Source organism: Culex quinquefasciatus, chromosome 2 (genome assembly GCF_015732765.1).
Source record: "Culex quinquefasciatus strain JHB chromosome 2, VPISU_Cqui_1.0_pri_paternal, whole genome shotgun sequence".
In the NCBI taxonomy this organism is placed as follows: Eukaryota; Metazoa; Arthropoda; class Insecta; order Diptera; family Culicidae; genus Culex; species Culex quinquefasciatus.
This window is the reverse complement of record NC_051862.1, coordinates 132,935,783-132,947,845: the sequence shown is the minus strand read 5'-3', so window position 1 is coordinate 132,947,845 and position 12,063 is coordinate 132,935,783.

The window sequence follows — 12,063 nt, the reverse complement described above, 5'->3', positions numbered from 1 at the left end:
GATTTTTTTTAATTATGTTAAAAATACATATAATGTTTATTATTAACAATATTATTTTACCTTCTTTTGTCCAAAGAATCCGAAAATGTTTTCCGATTTCCGATTCAAAATCATATTCATTGAGAAAATCATGACACTTTGAGAAGATTTAAATAATGCTATCCATCAAAAAATTTTAATTATAATTAACTATGTTTTTTTAATTTTTCAAAGTTTTATTAAAATTTCTTCTTGAGATACTTTAAACGTTCTTTTCTATGTAACTTATCTATTTTACTTCACTTAATATTTCCAAGCTAAGTAATTTTAGATAAGCCACTACCCATTTTATTTCGATTGTTTTTATTTTCCCATGTATCCTAGGGGATTATTTTGTAGAAACTTTTGTTCTGCAAAACACTTGACTTGTCTTGTTGTTTGTCTTTCCTGTTTAAATTTGTGTATGAATTTGCATTCACAGTGGACTCTCTCGTTGTCAATATTGAAGGGACCGTCGAGGGCGGGAAACATCAACGGAACTATAATCTATAAAACAAAATTTAAAAATCGCAAAAAACCCACAATTTTTGCACCAAGATTTTTGTAACACATACACCAAAAAAATAATAATGGTGATATTACATCTGGGAAGGAGTACATCTTTTATGTCAGAAAATGTGTAATTTTACCTCTGAAACGGAGTAATTTTACCACTTTTCAGTTGTAATGTCGCTTTTTCAGTCTAAATTGAGGTAAAATTACATCATAAAAGAGTTAATCAACAACCTCTGAAATTACACCTTCCAAATCAACACATTTTTTTACTGTGTATTTTTGTATCTTCGAAACTACGGGAACTATCGATACATTTTTGCATTCCCTCAAAGCGCTGTGTACAAAATTATTCACAACATAGCTTGACTATTTTTACAATCACACACAGAAAAAAAAATCATGGTAATATTACATCTGGGAAGGGGTACCGTCATCTGGGGTGAATCGGGACTACAGTCTGAATAGGGACAGCAGTGTTTAGAGTACTTAAAGGTTTTAAATTTGGAAATGGATGTACACATTTTGTTGGTCTGAGTCTGTTCTATCCGAAACCAACCAGAAAAATCAAAATATTGTGCTCTAACATGGTTGAAACTGCTGTCCCAATTCGCCCCATGTGTCCCAATTCATCCCAGTTGACGGTACATCTTTTATGTCAGAAAAAGGTGTAATTTTACCTCTGGAAATGTGTAATTTTACCACTTTTCTTGTGTAATGTCACTTTTTCAGTCTAAATTGAGGTAAAATTACATCATAAAAGAGGTAAGATTCAGCCTTCCAAAATTACAGCTACTACAGCTATTGAAAAATCTTGGAAAATCGATTGTAAACTACTCGAATACGTTATATAATGCTTACTTATTTATTTGGATTCAATCCACGACTTTAGAAATTTTCATACAAATTTTAGGACCACAGACCGGTACAAAACGTGAAAATTTGGGGTTTTTTCATAAATTTCCTACTTTTCATAGTATTAACAAAGTATTAAGTGTATTGAGAAATTTCTTGTTTAATTTTTTGTACAAGCCTCATCATTCACCAAACATTCCAGAATTCATCAAAATATTGGATGATTGTGATTTATTTAATTTAGTTTGTTGAAGATTTATTGTTTTAATTCTTAAGATTTTTATGTTTTTTTATATTAGCCTACAAAAAGACTTAACACAAAGTTAGTCTCCGCAAAAGCTTGGCTGAGTTTTTGCAATCAACAATAATCCTCACCTTTTGAGATAGTTCCGCATGTCCACATCCGCCGTCGGAAATCGTATTTGAAAAAGATTCATTGAATCAAAATTGATTGCATCGCAAATGTGCACATTATTGATTCTAGCTAGTAACTTCTTTATTTGCTTAGCACTATTACTTTTGCATCGTCACACATAAATACACACACACACACAGACACACAAACGTTTAAGTACCATAAAACCCCACCGCAATTGCAATTTCCAGCTCCGAGAGTTCGTACAGCACTATTATGTTATAGCGTTTGCAATTCCTCGCTTTGATAGGCGTATAATTAAATTATCAAATGGCTATTAAATAACTATATTTAGTGTCAATGGGCCCCGTCCTGTGGGAATCGGCACGGCACGGCACGCGGCGCGATTGGCGGTCGGTCGGTCGAGCGATTATTATGCAAATGAAAATAATTCATTTCCTATGGAGACGCCTGGCATGAGCGACCAATAAATTATTGCACATATGCACATCACCAATGCACCAATGGCGGCAACCCCCCTCTCCCCCCCACCCTTAATTCAATATGCCAGCCACCCAGCAGGGTTCACGAGAGTGAATGAGTGAGTGGATGTGTGTTTTTTCGAACTGCGAATGAAACATATGTTAAATTAAATAAAACATCATGTTCGAATTGGTTAGTTTCATTCATAAAACCAACTGGTTGCCTCCGTGTTTGATTCTGCAAAACCTTTTGGAATAACCGGTACAGAAGGTTCTCGAAGGTGAATAAAAAAAATGAAAGGGTTTATAAAATGTATAAATATAACTCAAAGACTTCTTTAAAGAACGCCGAAGTAATTTTGTATCAAGATGGCGTTTTTGAAAATTTTCCTAATTTATTTAATTTGATCAAGTTGAACAAAAACTATGGTGCAGACAACTGATGTAATGCTTTCGAAAGCAACTAAGAGAGTTGGAATTGATAAAGTTTCACACAAATGCGAGCAATTTTAAGATTTTTTAATGTTTTTTGGACCTCAAACTTCAATGCCCGTTCTACCCCACTTCCCTTTGTCGTAGAGGGCTCAAATTTGGCATGAATTCATCTCATGTATAGACAAACAAACGTTGAAAGTTTCATCCAAATCGGAGCACCTCGATACGACCTCTAGAAAAAAAACCGAGATGGGCATGCTTTGCTCGTGGGCTCGCTCTCGAAGAAAAAAAATGTTGATTTACGTTATCGGTTTTTTGTGTTTCACTGAAAAAGCCAGTTTTATAAGAAAACATGCTATATATCTCATTTTGAGTGAAATTTCTAAAGAAAAACATTCTAAAAATGTAATCATAATGACCTGAATGAGATTTATTTGTTTTTTTTTTTTTCGTATTTTAAGAAAGTTGATAAGTTTTTTGGATTTTATGTTGTAGCATCAAATCATGCTCAATCTATTTTTTTACATCTTCATAAAAAAAAGTTTATGGAAATCAAAAAAATTAAAAATAAACATTTGCAATGACCTGCTCAATTAGGTTAACAATTTTAAAATATTAACTACACAGAAAAAAAGTTGAATTTTGGAATGTTGAAAATTTTGTAGGTTGAATATTACCTCTTTTTGTTAAGTAATATTACATAAAAAATGTGTAAAAATGTAAACCTGATGAATATTCATCAAAATCTGATGAAAATTCATCATTTTCTGGGGTAAAATTAATCATTTTTTTGCCACAAAATCTGTCACCATTTCCTGATGAATATTACCATCATTTTTTTCTGTGTAGGGTATTTGTCCCTATTTTGGGCCTACTAAGCCGAGCGCACTTTTTATTTGATGTATTATCAAAGGGTGCTATAGGCAGCCTTGCTTTTATTACTATTACGGGCTTTTATCGGTAGTTTTCGGTGAAATTAAACTCACAAATTAGAAGAAAGTAATGAAACTGATAGGTGGATAGATGACTAGTGTCTTAGAAGAAGATGGAAAAGGACGGCTTTTATTACATGAATAAGTTGGTTTTTTAATGCTAATGCTCTTACTTAATCGCATTTTTGACGAAAATACTTTATATTTCTGTATAAGCTCGAGAAACTGAAACATTTGTTGTCCCTATTTTGAGGATATTGCTTCTAGCATGCGATCTTCTTTGTACATATAGAGTTATCTAAGGTCGATGTCACGCACACTAGCACACCATTTGTTTTGCTGGCCGGTACAAAATTTAACCTCAATCTTTTTCGTGTACGTACACGCAATACATGCGCACGTAGATAACACTATTGTCGGCCTACTTTCTGATTGGTTGAAATCTCGAAGCACGTGGCGAACTTTTTTGACGTACGGTTCAGCCCCAGCTCGTACAGTACAGCCGCACAAATTCGGTCGACAAACATGCTCAATCATTGTGATGTTTTAAGCCACAAATCAACATTAGAACGATTGATTTCACTTGCATTACGTGCATAATTAGCTTGGACATGATTTATATCATTCTTTACGAGTTTTAAACATAATAAAACATTTGTTGCGTATCCAAACAACAAGCCCGTAATATGCAAGAAACACTGTAACTTGTGAAAAGCGCACACACACTGTCACAATTTGTAGAAGAGTCAAATGGACTGAATATAGAGCCATTCTCTCCGAAATGGACGAAGTAATCTTAAAATTTTCTTTAAAATTTATGAAATAAGTTTAAATTTGAAGGTCTTGTTACAATTGTAAGCCATAAGAACATAAGAAATTCGACTTCCACATCAACGGAAGCAAAAAAGGCAGGAACAACAATCGCGAAGTGGTTGTTAATTCAAGCGTTGCTGGAACATCGAGGAAGAAGGTGTGGGTGGTGATCATCGTCCGTTTACTTCAAAGTCGTGTATCGGTACCAGGTCCGCTCCCCGGAATTCTACTGATGATTCTTCCTGCTGATGATTCAAGAGGAACGTGTCGAGAAGATTGGAACTAAGCTGTTGAAGATTTCGTGTTTTTGGTGAGAGCTTTCCATAATATTGTTCAAATAACTCTTTCATCTACTCAATTAAGACAACTACGCCAATCTTACTAAGGAGCGGCCGTGGCCGACTGGTTACGATATTCGCTTTGTAAGCGAATGGTCCTGGGTTTGATGCCCATCTGCTCACAACGAGAAAGTTTAAGACTTAAAAATACTTGAAATACTGAATAAGAACGAAAAATCAAAGTCGTTTGATTCGGGGTTCGATCCCCCGTCCTTTGAATTGGTAAGCAAAAATGCTAACCACTTGGTGAGCTATGACTGGAATTAGGAATACTGTTACTATCAACTATATACGCGCTGGGTCCTTGTCCATTTGACAAGGGTTCGGAAGTTCTAAATAACGTTTGAATCCGATTGATGCAAACGTTTTTCAGGGCGGGGCTTGTCGATAAAGCTGAAGTACCTCGCGCTCGGCTAGCCAGCGTAGAAATGGGTCACCGAAGCTCGGCAGAGCTAACACCTTCCAAATGCCTATGCGAGTTATTTGCATGTATAGAGTGTAGATCTAAAAATACATGGAAACAACTCAAATTGTAAGAAGTGGCCGCGTGGTCTCGTTTGGATGGTTGCACACACACACACACACACACACACACACACACACACACATTCTCTCCGAAATGGACGAAGTTATTAATCAGTTATTTTATTGATTTGGTGACAGTTTTGTGATTGTTTTTGCAACGGGATTGTGCAACCCACTAATAAAAACATATTGCCGGTGGTTGGAGATTCGGGGGACGGCTCTCATTCGTGTGCTGAGCGATGAAAGCCGGGCGCTGAGTGTCAACAAGCGGTAAGCAAAAGTGGTGAAAATTTTCGCCCTAATGGGCAATTGGGTCCTAAAATGAAGCTTAGATTGCTGATATTATTGTTCACAGCGATAAAGCTTATTTTTCTGAGTACAATGACCCTTTGTACGACCATAAAGAGCTTAAAATGGATTTTTAAATCAATTTTGAAAAATTAACCTCGCGGTCCTTCTTGACAGAAAAGCTCCTACTTGACAGGTCGTTCCAAGGGGACCATAGTTGATCCATCGAAAAAATGTTGTCTTGCCAAAAAAAAATTTTGCATTAAAATGAAAAAAAGTGATCAGAAATGGTTTTTAATCGTGTTTTTTACCGTTGTACATAAAAATTGGCATAGGGCTTTAGTACCCAATTAGCGATTTGCCATGAAAAAAGTAAAGAGTGCTATTTTTATTGCTTTATTTCTAATTTAGAAGGAAAAAGTAAACTAATCTTGCCCACTAAAATGAAGATAATGACTGCACGTATCATTATAAAGTGGCAGATTCCTGCCAGATTTGGTGAAATGCTCAATTTCGTTGAATTAAGTTTGGTAGACCCAAAATAGGTACTAAGCCCAAAATAGGGACAAATACCCTACAAGAAAACTGCCACACTCAAGCTTCAATCGTTCAATCGTACAAATAGTAATGTAACAAAATTAAATGGTACAACTTATCAACGTGAAATAAAGCTCTATTTTAACGTTGGCCTTTCAACAGTTTTGTTATTGGATGATGTTACTGTAGCACAAACTGAATATTAAAATTTACATTTGATTACGCCGACCAACAAAATTTCTGCGCAGTCTCAACTCGAGGGGAAGCATAAAGTTTGGGGTCCCCAGAATCACGTGCATTTTGAATTTTTCAAAAATGTTTGTCTGGGCCGAATGGGTTTTCTCCCAAAGTTGTATGGAAAATTAGTGCGGTTCGGTTCTCCTACATATTGCATGCAATTTTTGGGTTGTATGCAAGAGCGACGAACCGCCCTAATTCTCCATACAAACTTTGGAGAAAAACCATTCGGCCCAGACAAACTATTTTTGAAAAATTCAAAATGCACGTGATTCTGGGGACCCCAAACTTTATGCTTCCCCTCGAGTTGAGCCTGCGCAGTCATTTTGAAATCTAAATTTATGCAATTCCGTTGCAGAAACACTTCCTTTTCCTGTCCATCTCGAACAACAAAATCGCATATTTTTCAAAACTAAAAAAAAAAAGTTCGTGTAATTTTCCCCGGCAGAGCCTCATTGGATGAATGTACAACTTCTTTTTGCACCTTGTTGCATTATAGTAGTTTATGCAACAAGTTGCAAAAAGAGGATTTTTTCAGCACGAGTCGTACATTTATCCAACGAGGTTCACCGAGTTGGATAAATACGAAGAGTGCTGAAAAAATCAAGTTTTGCAACGAGTTCCATACAACATTTTTTGCAATTCCAAAAAACACACACTGAGTGAAATTTTATGTCAAATTTTCATGTATTTTGTCAATAAATCGTTTAAATTAAAAAAAATTTGAAAAGTGTTACTTTTCGAAACAAGTGCTGAAAAGTTCAACTTTTCAGCACCCATTTGAGTGCTGAAAAGTAGAACTTTTCAGCATTTATTTTGAAAAGTGTTGCTATTCGATTCTGTTATTTTTGGTACAGAAAAGTAGGCTATTTCGTCGTTCAAGAATGACAGGAAAAGTAAGTAGTTTCACGACGGAATTGCAAAAACTATAATTTTGCAATTCCGTCTTGAAACTACTAACTTTTCCTGCCATTCTTGTACGACGAAACGGTCTACTTTTCTCTACCAAAATTAATGAACTGAAAAGGTTTTACTTTTCAGCCCCAAAATGAATGCTAGAATGTTAAAGTACTCAGCACTTGTATCAAAACGAATTGACTTGAAATTCCATTCAAATGATTTTTTTTCAACGCTCTTTGTTTTTATCCAACTCGGTGAACACTCAACCACTCAACCCCCGGTGGTTGGTCACATTTTCGTTTGACACTTTTTTAGTTTGTACCCCGTTGGTTGGTCAAAGTCAAACTAAAAAGTGACGAACTGTCACTTTTTACACGGTGCTTACGCACACTATCATAACAAAAGTTTGGTAGTGTGTGTGAACTCCGTGTAAAAGGTTGTCAAACAAAAAAGTGACCCCGTTCGTTTGACAACAGTTGGTGTCAAACCATCGGGGTTTGAGTGTAGTTAGGTTCAAGCTGAAATAAGGTAGTTTTGCAATTGGTTGTATAAACTACTACATATTTCAAACCTCAAATAAAACTCTAGTTTTTTTTCAATATAGCACATTCAGTGAAATAAAATTTCAAACAAAACAGCGCACATCCGTCGCAAACATAAAAGCTCCTCAACGCCTGTCAACGACGTCACATTGCACTGCGCAATGGCTCCAAACAATACTAACGGACGCCCTCCCTCCTCCTTTCGTCTTCTTCCCTAACATGCTGGTTCCAGAGAGAAGAACCGCGGCCAAGAGCAGAAGCAACCCCAAAAGACAGGCCGCCAGTCAACCGCGAAAAATAAAAGAAGAATGGTCCGCGCGCGAGAAAAGAAAATCACAAAAATTTATATACTTGAGCGCGCGCGCACACACACACACACGCTTTCGTGGTCCCCCCCCACGGGAGGAGACACACACTTCACCGTGGGAAATGCACAGTAGTAGTGGACCCCCTCCTCTAATGGCCCCAACAACGTGCTCGTTTTTTTTTGGGTCTGTTGGAGCGAGCGAGCGAGCCAAGAAGAGGGAGGACGGAGGGAGGCCCAAAAATTCCAAGAGAGTGGTGAGAGATTGAGAGCACGAGCGAGAAATGTGGGGTAGGGAAAGGGACGGAAGTGGGGTCTCTGTTCCAGATCAGCATCGGACCTAAGTTCTCTCTTTTGAACGCAATTTGTGAGCTTTTGGAAGGAATCAGGCCATGGTGACAAAAACATTAAAATTTTATTGCTACTGGTATTTAAACTATTTCCTACAACAACCTTAGTTTTTAGAAAAGTTGTGATAATGTTTTCGAAATTTCTCACATGTTAAATTTAAAAAAAAAATTCAAACCAGATTTTCAAAATTTTAATACAAAAAGTATCGCAAAATGCTTTATAGGTACATAGTTACAGTTATGGTACAGTAAAAAATTTGCATAATATCAATGAAATTATGAAAATATTTTTTTTTTTGCAATTCCGTCGTGAAACTACTTACTTTACCTGTCAATCTTGAACGACGAAATAGCCTACTTTTCTGTACCAAAAGTAACAGCATCGAATAGCAACACTTTTCAAAATAAATGCTCAATACTCAGTTGAACTTTTCAGTACTTGTTTTGAAAAGTAACACTTTTCATTCTTTTTTTGATTTAAACGATTTATTGACAAAATACATGAAAATTTGACATAAAATTTCACTCAGTGTGTGTTTTTTGGAATTGAAAAAAATGTTGTATGGAACTCGTTGCAAAACTTGATTTTTTCAGCACTCTTCGTATTTATCCAACGAGGTTCACCGAGTACGACTCGTGCTAAAAAAATCCTCTTTTTGCAACTTGTTGCATAAACTATATAGTATACTATTTCGCAAGCTTTTCCGTCTTTTACCGTTCTGTAGTCCAAAAATTTAAAATTTCTAAAGTGCATGAAAAGTTTACATTTGTTTGAAAAATCATAAATAAACGTTTAACAATGTATTCTAAATAGATCCGGGAACCGTGGTGTAGGGGTAAGCGTGGTTGCCTCTCACCCAGTCGGCTTGGGTTCGATCCCAGACGGTCCCGGTGGCATTTTTCGAGACGAGATTTGTCTGACCACGCCTTCCGTCGGATGGGGAAGTAAATGTTGGCCCCGGTCTAACCTAGAGGGTTAGGTCGTTAGCTCAATCTAGGTGTAGGATTCGTCTCCCTGGGTCCTGCATCTGTGGAGTCGCTAGTTGGCATTTGGACTAACAATCCAAAGGTCGTCAGTTCGAATCCCGGGGTGGATGGAAGCTAAGGTGTAAAAAGAGGTTTGCAGTTGCCTCAACAACCAAACCTCGGACACCTAGTTTCGAGTAGGAATCTCGCAATCGAGAACGCCAATGCAATGCTGTAAAGCGAATAATTTGATTTGTTTTTTCTAAATATATTACAATCGATTTAAGTTAAAAATGATTTTATGCTCCCCGATTTTTTTTTCAAGCTTGCAACAAAATCAACGAGAACATCGAAGCCAAATGCTTCAATTGCGGTGGCGAACATTCGACCAAGAATCGAGGCTGCCCAAAACGAGCCGAGTATGTAAAAATTCGGCAGCAAGCGACGACGAGGCACCAACCAAATCGTCGCAAAATACCACCAATATCACTCAAACGCTCGGGTAGTCATTTGACCCCTTTTTTTTTTTTCTTAAAGATCTCAAAACTTTTGGTAGAATTGACCAAATTGGATGCATCTGGTTGCAAAAGATCCAGATTTGTCTATATTTTGAACTGTCATATGGGGGACAAATATGGTCCAATTTTACCGGAGATATTCCGGATTCCGTTGGGGTACCTCGGCCCTCCTATTTGGGGTTTTGGTCAATAGAACAAAAAATCATTTCACAGAACAATGCCGGAAGTGATGATAAACTTCAAGGCATCATTCCAATACATCATCCAGCAAAAATAATTGGCATGGTTAAGTCCTACGGGGCACCGGAACCGGTTCCATTTGGGCACCAATCGACATCAGCTTAGTGAACCGTTTCCGGTTGGAACCTGTTTCGGTGCCCGAAGGTCTGGGCCATGCCATGTTTCTACGCAAGATGATGTATTAGAATGATGCCTTGAAGTTTTGCATCATTTCCGGCATTTTTCTATGCAATGGTTTTTGTTCTATTGACCAAAACCCCAAATAGGAGGGCCGAGGTACCCCAACGGAATCCGGAATATCTCCGGTAAAATTGGACCATATTTGTCCCCCATATGACAGTTCAAAATATAGACAAATCTGAATCTTTTGCAACTGGAAGCATCCAATTTGATCAATTCTACCAAAAGTTATGAGATTTTTAAGATAAAAAATAGGGGTCAAATGACTATCTGAGCGTTTGAGTGATATTCATGGACGTGGATTTTCCTGCTTTGGAGTCACCTGGAGCGGGATCTGCTCGAGTGATTCCAAATCTGCAGCCATTGCCGTTGAATCAGCGGCAAAAAGTTGCAGAGAATACAACACCTCCAAGCTTCAGTCAGCAACCGAGGGAAAACCAACCAGCATCAACGAGTGAAGGCAGTAGTGACCTGTTTTCACCACAAGAAATTCTGCACAAAACTCGTGCGGAACAAGTAAGAACTCTTGGAGGATTTATCTTTAAATACAGTTCGTAGTTTACTCGTCCTAATGATGTTGAAGATTTCAATGAATTTACTCGAATTTTTGCCGTTTTCGTCATTTTTCCATTTTCGCGAGTGGCTCGTCGAAAAACCCAGTTTTTATTTTCAAAAAATCTTATCTCAGAAAATTGAAAACATAACTTCACCATTTTGTGATATGTTATGTAAAATTTTCCAATTTTCCAGGTAAAAATATATTCAGACTTAGGCTCTTTGGTCCCGAGACCTTCAAAACAGCATTTTAAGTTTTCATACGACCTTTTCAAATGTTAAGCTAGATTTTTGAAACTTCTTGCTATTTTTCCCAAATAGCCAAACTAATCACCTTTCTTTTGCGTCTAAGACAGCTAAAATCGGATTGAATAGCGCGGAGATATGTTTTTTTGAAAAAGTGATTTTCGCGAAAAATGACGAAAATGGCAATTTTTCGGACCATCCTAACTCGGCGTAGGTCACCCTAATGGCCAAACAAAAAAATACGGGGCTAAATATGTTGTCCAAGGGACCCCCAGAAAAATGTTGAGCCCGATCGGAAAACTTTGTTTCGAATCATGCCGTTTTCGTGGGGAATTGCTGAGCAGTTCTCTAGGATTTCGGTCATTCGATTTTTTTTGTATTTTTTAATCCGACTGAAACTTTTTTGGTGCCTTCATGCATCATTTTTGTATGGACAGCTGCTAAATTTGTATGGAAAATTATATGGACAAACTAATGATGCAAAATGGCTTCTTTGGGCATACCGAAGGCACCAAAAAAGTTTCAGTTGGATTAAAAAATACAAAAATTAAAATTGAAGAAAAAAGACCGATTCCGTGGAGAATTGCTCTGCTGCATTTATTCTATTCAGTGCAAAAATGTAAAACAATATGAAGTAAATAAACAAATTTTTAATAAAACGAAAAGTACAACAAAGGTCAAGGGCATTTAGCCGTACCACTTAGAATGTGAATGAAATGTAATTATTATAAGAATAAAGATATTTAAATATATTAAACAAAAATAAATGAAATTTACAGCGGCATAATTTATTTTATTTTAATTATTTTTATTATTCTAGATTTTTTGAGCCCTCATCTTTAATACAATTTGGTAACCTTGTTGGATAAATTTACGAATCGCGTTGGAAAAATCTTCTGTCGGTGGTGTAGTGTCAAGCGTAGTTGCATCTCAC